Below are 12500 nucleotides of genomic sequence, written 5' to 3'. Positions count from 1 at the left end.
TTTTTTTCTTAAACATTGGGTTTTTTAAAGTAAGAGGACCTCTGTCTCTGCATTCCTTTTTAATTACCAAAACAAGAAATAACAAGTATAACAAGATCATACATTTTTTAAGGAAAAAGAGAGAGCGAGAGAGAGAGCAAGAGAGAGAACGAGAGAGAGAGAGAGAGGGGAGAGAGAAAAGAGAGAGGGGAGAGAGAGAGAGAAGAATAAACATTTTCTGAATATGATCAACTGTTTAAAAATAATAATGCTAACGTAATATCAATAAAAACTCACAGTAATAATAATACTTATAATGATGTTAATAATAACAACAATATCAAAAAAACCAATAATTATATATATATATGATATATATATATATATATTATAATATTTTATATATAATATATATATATATATATATTTCCCCCCCAATCTTCTGGAGAAAACTTCTATACAATGAGGACTGCATAATCTAAATTTGAAGCTTACATAACACTGTCCACATTCAGTAATTAACCAAGATTCTAGTATAAATTACCCTTTGGGAAATGGACATAACTTTAAATTTCGCTTAAGTAAAAGAGCTAATGTTTCAGTCTACTGGCAAATATACTAAAACAATGCAATATATACTGTTAAGGCTGCTTTAACACCAGAATGTCACATCAAAGTGGCAGTGACAAATGGCACAGTGATTTCAACCAAGGTCACATGTGGTCTGTTAGGCCACTTTCACTCTATTCACAAGATGGCAAGATTGGATGATTATATATATATATAATATATATATATATGATTATATTATATATGTAATATTATGTAATATATATATATTATATGTATATATATATGTATATATTATATATATATATTATATTATTATATGTATAATGTATATTTATGTATATATGTATATATATATGTATATATTATATATATGTATATATATATATGTATATATATATATATATATGTTATATATATATATATCATATATGTATATATATATATATATATATATATATATATATATTATATATATATATATATATATATATATAATATATTGCATACACACACACACACACACCACACACACACACACACACCACACACACACACAAAAATTTATGTTTAGTTAAAGACAATAAAGAAAAGCCTGCCTTAGTCTTGTACACAATGACTACCTGCCCAATGAATTCTGAATGGTTGAGAGAAGAAGAGAAAGCAGAGAGCACTGCTTAGGAAATACACCGCCTGACACTGGCTTCCATACAGTACATAAATTGTCTATTTACATTTGTTTATGTATGTTTTTTTCTTCAAAATACATAATGACTGCTTACTTTCTAAGATCCCTATTTTATATTGACAGTGGAGAAAAACAAATCTTATTGGAAATAAAAGAACAAAAGGCACTTTTCTTCATATCAGGAAGCCCAAAAACCAATGAAGTGACACACACACACACACACACATGTGCACTCTCTCTCTCTCTCTATCTCTCTCAAAACATACACTGAAATACATACTTTCTCCCTCTTCCTCTCATAAACTTGGATAGGAGAGTTGCAACAAATGAGGTAGCAAATAGGGATGAAAAAAGTATTAATATACTTCCAAAAGTGCAGAATGAACTTAGGTTTAACTGATCAATATTGTTTAAAATTCATTTGAAGAACAAAATGGTAAACTGTATTTCCAGGATAAAAAATCCTAACACAAATTTCAGACAAAGGATTTATCTGTAAATGGGAACATAGTGATTGTTGTACAGGGATGATCAATGAAAGTTAAGGTCAGCAATTTCAATGAGATGAATACAATTTCTTTGTCACATTTTTACACCGAGATACAAGGTGACGCTGCAACTTTACATAATGACTTTGCCTGCCTCTAACATATCACAGTTAATCTAGACAAGCAATTTTTAGCACAGATTCTGTCAAAGCACTGGTGTCCTTACAAGTTAGGGGTCCTAAAGGTAATTACATGTAACTACATCAGGTGTTGGAAAATGGGAATCTGGGATGATGAAAGAAAGACAGCAAACCAATTTTTTTACCCCCAAGATTTATAAAAGTTTGAGCACTTCTTAACTACCCTAATCACAACTAAATGGCTTTAACAATGATGATCATACACAAGTAATAAATTTTTTTTCTAACATTTTAACTACTTGATTACATTAATTTACAACAAACACATTTTCTCTACATGATGTTACATTCTGAAATCTGAAACACGAGAAACTGAAAAGATATGGTAGAATTTAATATAAACAATACTATTATAAATGAGAGCAGTTTATTTTTTTTCTTTTACTTAATATTCTATTTCTAAAATGGTTTCAAAATGTACATAATTCATATATTTCAATCTCATAAAGAATTAATATAAAGAATTCTGTAACATAAGCCATAACAAAATTTAAATATACATCTGCAAACACACATGTTTTTTGTACACATATAAACTTTATATAATAATTTTAAATATAAATCAACAAAAAGCAGATCTAGTCATATTTTGCATTACAAAAGCTTTATCAGAATATAAAAAAAATACAAATTGCTATGAACCAAAGACTTTTTTATATGAAGGTGAATAGAAATGTTATATTATTTAACACACAGCAATAAGTGAACCATAAAAAGGTAAACACTAATACCATACAGGACAGATGAAGAAAATGATGGGGAATATAAAAATCCCTTTTAATACCACATGCCAGCCAAAATTAAAGGAAAACTACAACACATACAACCTACTAATACAGTCTGTTTAATTTCCTCATGTTACAGTCTAAATGACCAACTCAAAACTGTTACTATTATATGCCACTGCACAATACATGATTCTTTACAATTACAAAATTGCTGTGTCTCTGCTCTCTTGGTTAAGAATTCATGGTTACACCATATTTATTCCTTTGATGCTAGGAGTGTATCTATATGTGCACTGTCTACTGTGGTTTTGTTTTATCAATTCTGTTTACACTTAAGTGACTCTGGAAGCATTTAGTCTTGAAGGGGTCACCAACTAGGTCTCCCTGACATCACCTACTTACCCATTCCCTGTTTTTTGTAAATAAAAGATTTTTGATACCATTATTATTATTACCAATGCAATCATTCAAGAAATGAGGTATACAAGTGAGATCATTTGGGCCTAGTAACTGATTCACTAATGACTAAGTACTTGTGAAGGCATCCAGAAGAACAAATAGTAATAAAAATAATAAAAAAGTAAAAATACCATACATCTAGTGTCTCTGTGTCAAAATATGTAATTTCCTCCAATCGAAAAACAATGGAAGGGCTAAATTTCTTGAAAAAGAACAAACTAACAGTTATGCAAATAAAAATTTCACAAACATATACTAATTTGCTTCTCTTACAAAATGGTTTCAAAAGCAATTGTACAAATTAAAATACAGCAGGTATGCATAAATCATTTGGAAGCAAAATAATAACAGTCTGACTGCCAAAAGAAAATAGTGATAATTGCAGTACCTGAAAGGCTGTGTTTAATTTGGTTTCCTCTTGGAAAAAACTAAAGAAAGGGACACTCTAAATGTAAGCAGTTTTATTTTACGTGAAAGAAATATTTTCATTCTTTCAGTTAATAACATGAAAACTTTTATGACATATCCAAGGATAATGTTTTTTTTTTTACTTAAACATTGGGTTTTTAATGTAAGAGGACCTCTGTCTCTGCATTTCCTTTTCAATTACCAAAACAAGAAATAACAAGTATAACAAGATCATACATTTTTTAAGGAAACAAGAGAAGCGAGAGAGAGAGCAAGAGAAAAGAGAGAGAGAGAGAGAGAGAGAGAGAGAGAGAGAGAGAGAGAGAGAGAGAGAGAGAATAAACATTTTTCTGAATAATGATCAACTGTTAATGAAAATAATAATGCTAACAGTAATATCAATAAAACTCACAGTAATAATAATACTTATAATGATGTTAATAATAACAACAATATCAAAATAACCAATAATATATATATATATATATATATATATATATATATATATATATATATATAATATATTATATATATATATATTAATTTCCCCCCCAATCTTCTGGAGAAAACTTCTATACAATGAGGACTGCATAATCTAAATTTGAAGCTTACAAACTGTCCACATTCAGTATATTAACCAAGATTCTAGTATAAATTACCTATGGAAGTGGACATAACTTAACTTTCTGCTTTAAATAAATGAGCTAATGTTTCAGTCTACTGCAAATATACTAAAACAATGCAATATATACTGTTAAGGCTGCTTTAACACCAGAATGTCACATCAAAGTGGCAGTGACAGTGGCACAGTGATTTCAGACCAAGGTCACATGTGGTCTGTGTCAGGCCACTTTCACTCTATTCACAAGATGGCAAGATTGGATGATGTTATTTTTTTCCTAAACCCTAGGTAATCTTGTGACAATTACCTGTCACTTTGAGAAATAAGTTTGGAATCTGGGGCAGCAGGTAAGGCAGACTTGTTCCAATATCCCTTTCTCTCTCTGTCCAGGGTTTGGGAGGGGTAGGTTTGGGGTGACCCCTGAGGTGAAACTACGGTACATTAATTTACAGTTGTCTTGCATTCCATTTGGCACTTCGTAGCTCTACAAAATGCACAATTTCAATGGATACTTTTATACTTTGTGTAGTGCAAAAATGCTACAGTCCTGAAAGGTGGTCCACCTAACAGACACTGAATACATACACACATAATGTGGAATGGTAAATAATATTTTTCAGTATAGACCAGTTACATGAACTTGAAATTATATAATAGATTATGCTAAGCAAGGATGTTAAATGAAAAGAAAACAAACAAACATAAAAGCCTGATTCTTGACTTTTTAGCTTATTTGTTAAACTATTGATGGAAAGTATATATGTATATATATATGTGTATATATATATATATATATATATATATATATATATATATATATATATGTATATATATATATATATAATATATATATATATATATATATATAAAATATATATATAATATATATATATATGTATATATAAAGAGAAAAGGACATGAAAATTAAGTCATAATAAAAGTGCTTAAACACACAAAAAAATGTGTGGGTCAATGTTTACATATGAGGGTCATCCTAACATTACAAACTGTTCTGTCCAAGTGCATTGTTTGAAGTGCACAAAAGCATTCTGTATTTTCTAGCAGAATGCAAGTACAACAATTTTTCTTGAACTATTTATGACTTGAGTGAATCACTCTGATATAAAATTTTAAATAAAGTGCTTGTAAGGATGATTATTTCTCTAAAACAAAATATTTGGATGGTTCTACTATTGAGAGTACAGTTAATGTACTGTGGTTAAGTATCATACAAACATTTGCATTTCTCAACAGCTTGTTAATGTTTTGTAAATGGTTTATTTCGGGAAAAGGAATATTTTGCACAGTGCAAAACACATCACACTGCTTCCTCCTGCAAGACTACACATTATTACCCTTTCATCCCAAGCCTCACTCACTGGCCGTCCAAGGAAATGTTGTCAAATGTGTCTGGCAGAAATCTAACTACACACTTCAAAAATACAGCAGACATCCTCAAAAAATTTTTTTTTTCTATTTCTGATTTCTATTTTAACCCTTTTTTATTTTCCTGGCTAAAAAAGAACCTTGGTGTAAAAAACCCATTAAAATTTGACTGACATCATTCAGGGGGCAATGGCCCGTAAAAAATGACAACTTGGTGTCCCTTTGGCGTCATACACAGGTTGCACATGATACATGTGACATGTCACCACTTGTGTGAAAGGTTTCAATATATTTCTGGAAGTTTGTTTTCAACTGGTATGCCAAGTGGCATGCCATGTACTAAGTGCCACCTTGGTGTGAAAGCACCCCGGAAAATTAAATAAAAGAAAAAGGGTCGTAAAAAAATTTAAAAATAATTTCTTTCATTCCAAATGCAATGTTCTGTGAATGTAAAACTCTGGTAAATGGATCTACACATTAAAACCCCCTCAAACCCGGTTTAGCATCAAAACAAAGTTTTTATAGTTTAAATGATCATCAGCCTGCTGCTCTGGAAAACTACTCTTACATATAAACTTTAAAGAAAAGCTATCAGCAACTTTACAAAAACAGAGCAATGTATCTTTTCTTTCCCAGAAAAAATTTACACGTTTGGCAAAAAATCTGGGCAAAAATTTCGTTTTTTAGAAAAAAAAAATACTGGGTGTCTTCACAGGACTATAAATATGGGATGAGGGCCTCACATTCAAATGCCTAAGAGGTCTATCAGTATTACTACTTTTTTTTTAAACAAAAAGCTAACTCAATCAATAATTAAATAAAGATTTTAATGGTAAGAAGCCACCTTCTAAATAGATGGGGTTAAGTATGATTATCACATTGCATATAAAATTATACTAGTTACATTTATATACACAAACATAAACACACACAACACACACACACATATATAATTAAAAATATATATATATTTATTATATAATATATATTAATATATTTATATGTAGTATATATATTTGGTTTTATATATATTTATATATATATTATATAATTTTATATATAAAGTATATATATACATATAAAATATTATATAATTTTGCAATTATATAGCATATATATATACAATTTATATAAAATAATTTTATATATATATCACATATATATATACTACATAATTTTCATATTTTATATATTATATAATATATATATTAATTATATATATATATTAGTGTGTGGTGTGTGTGTGTGTGTATGTTTGTGTATATAAATGTAAATATTATTTTTTATGACAATTGAAATCACTACTTAAACCCCCATCTATTTAGAATGGGAGGGTTCTTCACCATTAAATCTCTTATTAATTTTTTGATTTTGGTTTTGCTTTGTTTAAAAAAAAAAGTAGTATATACATAGCCCTTAGGCTTTGAAAGTGAGTGTCCCCATCCCATATTTTATCCGGGGAAACCTCACTATTTTTTTTTTTTAAAAAACTGTAATATTTTTCCCGTATTTTTTTCCCAAAAGTGTCATATTTTCTGTGGGAAGAGAAGATATTTCTCTTTTTTAAAGTTCTGAATAGCATTTTTTTCAAGTTTATTGTAAGAGTAGTTTTCCGAGCACCAGGCTGATGACGTAACTATTGAAACTTTGTATTGATGCTCCCAGTTTTAGGGGGTTATGTAGTAGATCCATTATCCCCTGCTTTTCATTGCAAAATACTTTCATTTTTGATATGAAAAAGAAAATTATTTTTAAACTTTTTTTACAGATCCTTTTCTTTCATATTTAGATATTCTCAGGCTGCTTTCACACCAAGGTGGCACTTAGTACATGGCATGCCACTTGGCATACCAGTTGAAAACAAACTTCCAGAAATATATTGAAACCTTTTACACAAGTGGTAAATTTTCCCTGTATCATGTGCAACCTGTGTATGACGCCAAGGGACACCAAGTTGTCCATTATTTATCAGCCTATTGCCACCTGACATGACTGTCCAGTCAAATTTTTAATGGGGCTTTTACATCCAAGGTTTTTATTACCAGGATAAATAAAAAAGGGTTTAAAAAAAAAGTATCATGTTTAAAAAAAAGAAAAATTTTTTTTGGTGTCTTGCATATATTTTGAATTTTTGTTAAATTTTTGCCCAAAACTTTGACAAAATTTTCCCTTTGGGCGGCCATGAGTGGGCTTGGGATGAAAGGGTAAAAATGTTAGTCTTGCGGAGGAAACATGTGATGTTGTCCCGCACTGCACAACTATTCCTCTTCCAGACAATAAACCATTTAACAGAACATTTATACAAGCTGTTGAGAAATGCAAATGTTTGTATGATACTTAACCACATACATTTAACTTTCTCCAATAGTAAAAACCCTCCAATATTTTTTTTTAGAAAATAAACATCCTTAAAGCCTTTTTTAAATTTTATTCAGAGTGATTCCTCAATCATAATAGTTTCAAGAAAAATTGTTTACTTGCATTCTGCTAGAAATACAGAATCTTTTTTTGCACTTCAAAAAATGCATTGGCAGAACATTTGTAATGTTAGGATGACCCCCATATGTAAACATTGACCCACAATTTTTTTGTGTGTTTAACACTTTTATTAACTTAATTTTCATGTCCTTTTCTCTTTTATATACATATAATATATATATATATATATATATATATTTATATATTTATATATATATATATTATAAATTTTATATATTATATAAATTTTATTAAATATATATATATTATTTCAATAATAATACATATTACTTTCCTCAATATTTTTTAAAAAATAGCTAAAAATCAAGAATCAGGGTTTTTTTTTTTGTTTGTTTTCTTTTCATTTAACATCCTTGCTTAGCATAATCTATTATATAATTTCAAGTTCATGTAACTGGTCTATACTGAAAAATATTATTTACCATTCCACATTATGTGTGTATGTATTCAGTGTCTGTTAGGTGGACCACCTTTCAGGACTGTAGCATTTTTGCACTACACAAAGTATAAAAGTATCCATTGAAATTGTGCATTTTGTAGAGCTACGAAGTGCCAAATGGAATGCAAGACAACTGTAAATTAATGTACCGTAGTTTCACCTCAGGGGTCACCCCAAACCTACCCCTCCCAAACCCTGGACAGAGAGAGAAAGGGATATTGGAACAAGTCTGCCTTACCTGCTGCCCCAGATTCCAAACTTATTTCTCAAAGTGACAGGTAATTGTCACAAGATTACCTAGGGTTTAGGAAAAAAATAACATCATCCAATCTTGCCATCTTGTGAATAGAGTGAAAGTGGCCTGACACAGACCACATGTGACCTTGGTCTGAAATCACTGTGCCACTGTCACTGCCACTTTGATGTGACATTCTGGTGTTAAAGCAGCCTTAACAGTATATATTGCATTGTTTTAGTATATTTGCAGTAGACTGAAACATTAGCTCATTTACTTAAGCAGAAAGTTAAGTTATGTCCACTTCCATAGGTAATTTATACTAGAATCTTGGTTAATATACTGAATGTGGACAGTGTTATGTAAGCTTCAAATTTAGATTATGCAGTCCTCATTGTATAGAAGTTTTCTCCAGAAGATTGGGGGGGAAATATATATATATATATATATATATATATATATATATATATATATATATATATATATATATATATATATATATATATATTATTGGTTATTTTGATATTGTTGTTATTATTAACATCATTATAAGTATTATTATTACTGTGAGTTTTATTGATATTACTGTTAGCATTATTATTTTCATTAACAGTTGATCATTATTCAGAAAAATGTTTATTCTCTCTCTCTCTCTCTCTCTCTCTCTCTCTCTCTCTCTCTCTCTCTCTCTCTCTCTCTCTCTAGCTCTCTCTCTCGCTCTCTCTGTTTCCTTAAAAAATGTATGATCTTGTTATACTTGTTATTTCTTGTTTTGGTAATTGAAAAGGAAATGCAGAGACAGAGGTCCTCTTACATTAAAAACCCAATGTTTAAGTAAAAAAAAAACATTATCCTTGGATATGTCATAAAAGTTTTCATGTTATTAACTGAAAGAATGAAAATATTTCTTTCACGTAAAATAAAACTGCTTACATTTAGAGTGTCCCTTTCTTTAGTTTTTTCCAAGAGGAAACCAAATTAAACACAGCCTTTCAGGTACTGCAATTATCACTATTTTCTTTTGGCAGTCAGACTGTTATTATTTTGCTTCCAAATGATTTATGCATACCTGCTGTATTTTAATTTGTACAATTGCTTTTGAAACCATTTTGTAAGAGAAGCAAATTAGTATATGTTTGTGAAATTTTTATTTGCATAACTGTTAGTTTGTTCTTTTTCAAGAAATTTAGCCCTTCCATTGTTTTTCGATTGGAGGAAATTACATATTTTGACACAGAGACACTAGATGTATGGTATTTTTTACTTTTTTATTATTTTTATTACTATTTGTTCTTCTGGATGCCTTCACAAGTACTTAGTCATTAGTGAATCAGTTACTAGGCCCAAATGATCTCACTTGTATACCTCATTTCTTGAATGATTGCATTGGTAATAATAATAATGGTATCAAAAATCTTTTATTTACAAAAAACAGGGAATGGGTAAGTAGGTGATGTCAGGGAGACCTAGTTGGTGACCCCTTCAAGACTAAATGCTTCCAGAGTCACTTAAGTGTAAACAGAATTGATAAAACAAAACCACAGTAGACAGTGCACATATAGATACACTCCTAGCATCAAAGGAATAAATATGGTGTAACCATGAATTCTTAACCAAGAGAGCAGAGACACAGCAATTTTGTAATTGTAAAGAATCATGTATTGTGCAGTGGCATATAATAGTAACAGTTTTGAGTTGGTCATTTAGACTGTAACATGAGGAAATTAAACAGACTGTATTAGTAGGTTGTATGTGTTGTAGTTTTCCTTTAATTATGGCTGGCATGTGGTATTAAAAGGGATTTTTTATATTCCCCATCATTTTCTTCATCTGTCCTGTATGGTATTAGTGTTTACCTTTTTATGGTTCACTTTATTGCTGTGTGTTAAATAATATAACATTTTCTATTCACCTTCATATAAAAATGTCTTTGGTTCATAGCAATTTGTATTTTTTTTATATTTCTGATAAAGCTTTTGTAATGCAAAATATGACTAGATCTGGCTTTTGTTGATTTATATTTAAAATTATTATATAAAGTTTATATGTGTACAACACATGTGTGTTTGCAGATGTATATTTAAATTTTGTTATGGCTTATGTTACAGAATTCTTTATATTAATTCTTTATGAGATTGAAATATATGAATTATGTACATTTTGAAACCATTTTAGAAATAGAATATTAAGTAAAAGAAAAGAAATAAACTGCTCTCATTTATAATAGTATTGTTTATTTAAATTCTACCATATCTTTTCAGTTTCTCGTGTTTCAGATTTCAGAATGTAACATCATGTAGAGAAAATGTGTTTGTTGTAAATTAATGTAATCAAGTAGTTAAAATGTTAGAAAAAAAATTTATTACTTGTGTATGATCATCATTGTTAAAGCCATTTAGTTGTGATTAGGGTAGTTAAGAAGTGCTCAAACTTTTATAAATCTTGGGGGTAAAAAATTGGTTTGCTGTCTTTCTTTCATCACTCCCAGATTCCCCATTTTCCAACACCTGATGTAGTTACATGTAATTACCTTTAGGACCCCTAACTTGTAAGGACACCAGTGCTTTGACAGAATCTGTGCTAAAAATTGCTTGTCTAGATTAACTGTGATATGTTAGAGGCAGGCAAAGTCATTATGTAAAGTTGCAGCTGTCACCTTGTATCTCGGTGTAAAAATGTGACAAAGAAATTGTATTCATCTCATTTGAAATTGCTGACCTTAACTTTCATTGATCATCCCTGTACAACAATCACTATGTTCCCATTTACAGATAAATCCTTTGTCTGAAATTTGTGTTAGGATTTTGTATCCTGGAAATACAGTTTACCATTTTTGTTCTTCAAATGAATTTTAAACAATATTGATCAGTTAAACCTAAGTTCATTCTGCACTTTTGGAAGTATATTAATACTTTTTTCATCCCTATTTGCTACCTCATTTGTTGCAACTCTCCTATCCAAGTTTATGAGAGGAAGAGGGAGAAAGTATGTATTTCAGTGTATGTTTTGAGAGAGATAGAGAGAGAGAGAGAGTGCACATGTGTGTGTGTGTGTGTGTCACTTCATTGGTTTTTGGGCTTCCTGATATGAAGAAAAGTGCCTTTTGTTCTTTTATTTCCAATAAGATTTGTTTTTCTCCACTGTCAATATAAAATAGGGATCTTAGAAAGTAAGCAGTCATTATGTATTTTGAAGAAAAAAACATACATAAACAAATGTAAATAGACAATTTATGTACTGTATGGAAGCCAGTGTCAGGCGGTGTATTTCCTAAGCAGTGCTCTCTGCTTTCTCTTCTTCTCTCAACCATTCAGAATTCATTGGGCAGGTAGTCATTGTGTACAAGACTAAGGCAGGCTTTTCTTTATTGTCTTTAACTAAACATAATTTGTGTGTGTGTGTGTGTGTGTGTGTGTGTGTGTGTGTGTGTGTGTGTGTGTATGCATATATATATATATATATATATATAATATATAAAATATATATAATATATATATATATATAGTATAGTATATATATAATATGATATATATGTATATATATATATATATATGTAATAGATATATACATATATATATAAAATATATATATAAAATATATAATATAACATATAATATATACATATATAAATATTATATATATAATATATATATATAATTATACATATATATAATAATATATATATCATATATATATACATATATATATAATAATATATATATAATATATATACTATATATATATACATATATATATATAATATTAATTAAAAATAAATAATAAATATATATTTATTTTA

This window comes from Penaeus monodon, chromosome 5 (assembly GCF_015228065.2).
Source record: "Penaeus monodon isolate SGIC_2016 chromosome 5, NSTDA_Pmon_1, whole genome shotgun sequence".
Lineage (NCBI taxonomy): Eukaryota > Metazoa > Arthropoda > Malacostraca > Decapoda > Penaeidae > Penaeus > Penaeus monodon.
Note: the sequence above shows the minus strand (reverse complement) of the source record.